Genomic DNA, 4647 nt, shown 5'->3' on the forward strand with positions numbered 1-4647 from the left:
GTAATGGTATAGAAAAACAATGAACTGTGGAAAAAAGCAAATATTTTATCCAACCAAAAACCTTTATTTTTATAAAAGGGGAAATATACGACACCAGCTTGCTGGCTCCATCAAGTGATTGTACCATCAGGCATGAAGCATATAACGTACTAGCATGCTGGTACAATATTTATTTCTTTACAAATGGGGTCGAGGAAAGACCGTAATGATTAGAGCCGAAATTTCATAATTTTTCTACCATTTTGTTAAACATTGTTCTTTTTTTTAATTCACAACTGCAATATCGTGAACTTGATCTTCCACAAACACGGCGTTGACTCATATAATGCATGAAATTTCCGCCAAAATAATTTTAACTTAGAAAATTCAGCTAATTTCCCCACTCAGGACACCAGCAGCCGGTACAATCACACCACAAGAACATACACAGTCAATCGACTTGATGGGCCATTTAACAAATTAAGCATATTAAGGGCCGTAAACTTATCTATTTTAAACTATAGTTAAATCGTTAATAGATAAGTTAACAGCCTTAACACTTTTACAGATTGTATGTATAAAAACGTAAGGAACACACAATACATAAATGAAAAAAAAATGAGATCAAATTAAGCATATACATACAACCATCATGCGAAGTATAGGTAATTTTAAATTTATGTGGCCAAAAAAAGAATGGGGTAGCTAAATCTAGCCACCAATGGGCTAAAACGGCAACACTGGCTATACTCAATTCCGACTCTTGCGTGTTCGTTCGCGCACTTGGGCAACGCGCAGTGCGGCCGAAATTCAAAAGTGCGGCCAAAACTCGAAGGTTTAAAGAAGTTATTCGAAATTTCGTACTAAGGTGTTTTCGAGGTCGCTAATTACGAATCCGCTGTCAGAATTTAAAAATCTTAGAAAGGTTTTGAGTATGCAGTTTTATAGCTGACTCAATTTTGGTGTCACAAAGTGCAAGTTTGAAGTAGCTAGACCTTACCGTTGATTTTTGAGATTTTTTTTGTTGACAGCGCCAGTTATTTTCTTCCATACGAAGTATGTTCGATGATATGAAGAAAATGAGCAACACCTTCAACTAAAAAAATTTCCAAAAATCAACCGTAAGTCGCAGCTTCTTTAAACTTGCACTTTATTATACTTTAATCAAATGGGTCACAAAACTGCATACGCAAAATCTTTCTGTGAAATCTAATTAAAAAGCTCTAAATTTTTATATACTGGTGACGCTAATATGTATATGCGTGTTAAAATATATATATATATATATATATATAAGGAGCAGAAATGAGCATCTGAGTTTTATTTCCTTCTGTAGCTAATACTTTTCTATGTAAAATCCAATAGGTTTAAAGGCAGCATCCGACAGCGTGTTGTTACTGTTGCATTTAACAACTAAAATTTTTATTTGAAAATAAACGAAAAAATACCTTTACATTTTTATTTCTTAAAAATTTCTGTTACAGTATTTGTTTTCACAATTTTTTTAGCGTATTTTATTAACTTTCAGACGTATAACCCATTTGGTTTTGTTTGATTTCCTATCTATCTAACTATTTTATACGTTAATAATTTTTCGCTTTTTATTACAATAATGTGGTGCTTGGGAGAAGGACCCACTACAAATGAATATAAAGAGAGGACTTAGGGTACAGGTCATTACTGTGAACAGTTTTCGCTTCTTAGGTAATCCCTTTAGCCAATGTCAAAAAAGGCATATCTAGAAACTTTATTTTATCGAATTTTGGCCGCACTTTTGGAATTCGGCCGCACTGTGCAACGTGAGCAACCCATGTGCGAGTTGCGGGTGTCTGTCTTGGAACAAGCGGCTCGCTATATAAACGTCTATTCGGTTAGGAACCCACCCCTCCCAGCAATGGGTTGAGTGTTGGGTTCAGAACCCGCCACATAAAAATCACTTCCAATGAAAAACATACACAAAGGCTCAGATGAGACCCCCCTTTTGATGTCGGCCTTGGTAAACGTTTAAAGAACTACAATTTGACGGCATCTACCTGGAATGTCCGGACCTTTAATGGGGAAGATTCCCCTGCCCGGCTGGTTGATGTCCTCGGGTCATCAGCGCCATCCAAGAAATGCGTTGGAGGGGGCAAGGCAAGCCATGCGTATACACCGAGGCCCAAACATCGATTCGGACCCCTATCTTGTTGCAGCCAAGATACACATGCAAGGAAATCTTAACGTCGAAAGCAGAAAGCACTCTTCACAAAACCGACATATGCGAGCAGTGGAACCACGTTCCCACAACAGCCGACAACAGCGACATACGTACCAGAATGACTCGGGTTTTGCCCGACCAAAGGCTGTTTTTTCGGCGATCTAACTCTATTTAGGTCGGCGAAATCCATTAAACGTTGTGCGATAATGGGGCTACATCTGCTCTATATCCTTCTGCTCAGGGCTGGCATAGAGTCAAACCCAGGGCCAGAAATATACACTTGCTGAGTATACCAGAGACGATTGCATGTAAACTCCACCTCGGTCAGGTGCAACGCTTTTGACGGGTGGTGTCATATCCACACCTACTAGGGCCTAAGTACGCACCGGCAGTGAACCACGTTCGTTCGTGGCCCCATTCTGTGCGAATTGGACCGCCTCCGCAGCAAACCGCCACTCGCCCGAGCAGCACAACACTACGACACCCCAACATGACACAACAATATACATATATACGAACGCTGCAGAACCTCCACCCACACACCGCCGCCGGCAACTCCTAGTCCCTCCGACAATCTGCTCGGTTTGTCAGTACAGAATATACCGTAACGCGACATCAGTCAAGTGCAACTCCTGTCTTGGCTGGTGCCACTTTAGGGCATGTTCCGGACTCCGCAACACACGTGATTGGACGAGTGACTACGTGGACCCCTGTTGCGCTGCCCAGTCGCAAATTTCCCCCGCGACGCCTCGTATGACCACCACAAGACAGCACCATCGTGTGAAGCACATACAGCAGGGGCCGGCAGAAAACACAACTCACTCACACCCCACATACTAATTGGTCTCCCAAGGCACACAAAGGTGCTACAATTTAACTGTAATGGACTTCAGATTAAGATCGAGGAGTTAACCGTTGAATTGCGCCGGATACAATGTGCACCGTCGAGATCGCGAGGGAAATAATGATGGTGGCCTAGCGTTCATCACGCACCACACCGTACAGTATCGTCTTATCGAAGCAGGCATCGGCCCAAGGGATACCATCCTAGAATGTCAGGGCATTGCTATCCGGCCAGGCGATGTTGAGCTCGAAATATTTAACGTTTATATACCCCCGGCAGGATATCACCCCAATTGCGACGCCACTTCCTACACCACAGGGCGGCACCCTCCACAGAAGCGCACAGAGCCTACTTTTCTAAAACCGAACACATCCATCACACTCCGCATAACAACACGTCTCCCGAACCACATGAACCTCCTTCAATTCAACTGTAATGGACTTCAGAGCAAGATCGAGGAGATAACCGTCTTCATGGGATGTCATGTTATATTGATAGCTGTGGTCCAAGAGACGAAGTTGCACAGCAACTCAACATTGTTGAATAGCGCCGGATACAACGTGCACCGTCGAGATCGCGAGCGAGATAATGGTGAAGGCTTAGCGTTCATCACGAACCACACCATGCAGTATCGTCTTATCGAAGCAGACATCGACCGCAGGGATACCACCCTAGAATGTCAGGGCATTTCTATCCGGTCAGGCGATGTCGAGCTCGAAATATTTAACGTTTATATACCCCCTGTCACTAGCTTCCCGGCAGGAGATCACCCTGATATAGGTGCGCTCCTCAGAGGTGAAAACCGTATGCTAGTTTTTGACTTTAATGCACACCACGATCTTTGGTACTCAAGCCTGTCAAACGATCGTAAGTGAACAGACTTGGCTGAGCAGATAGACGATTCGACACTCTGCACAATGAACGACGACGTACCCACCGGGATTATGGGCAGCTCTTGCAGCTCGCCAGACATAACAATAGTCAGCGCTGGTCTGATAAACAGCGTATCATGGTGACCTATGTTGACCTTGACATCAGACCATCTGCCCACAGTCACCTCGATCGATAAACCAACCGACTTTGCTTCCGCGGAACACCGGACCTATATCAACTTTTCTAAAACTGAACCTTCGCTTCGCTCCCCACACCAACCGACGTCCACCTTGGTGAACGTAAGTTCCGCAGGGTTGTCAATGCTGCCGCAGCTCGCTTCGTACCAGCAGTATGCATTACGGACCCGAGTCCAAACTTCCCTGCTGAAGCGGCTTTTCTAGCCAATGAGGTAACAACCCTCGTCAGGCCGATCCCGGAAATCCCCGTGTCAGGGATCCCAACGCGGAGATTCGGCAGCTTGGGAACGTGCATAAGCGGAAAAGTTGGGAAGAGCATCTGAAGACTTGTAACTTCGCCTCTGGTATGAGTAAAGCTGGAATTAGTCTAGAACGTAAACCTACCGGTACGTAAACCCGAGTCAGCTGACACGATCTGTGTTACCAGAGGGCCATGTAAATGAAACCTCAACACCGCAGAAGTTTTCTGTAGTTGCAGCCCGTAGCGCAGAAATCTGCGGAATTTAGATTTTTCCGTGTCAGCTGATTTCTTCCTTCTATAGATGGTTTCCACATCG

Source organism: Rhagoletis pomonella, unplaced genomic scaffold, assembly GCF_013731165.1.
Source record: "Rhagoletis pomonella isolate Grant_MI unplaced genomic scaffold, Rhpom_1.0 Rhpom_scaffold_00005, whole genome shotgun sequence".
Lineage (NCBI taxonomy): Eukaryota > Metazoa > Arthropoda > Insecta > Diptera > Tephritidae > Rhagoletis > Rhagoletis pomonella.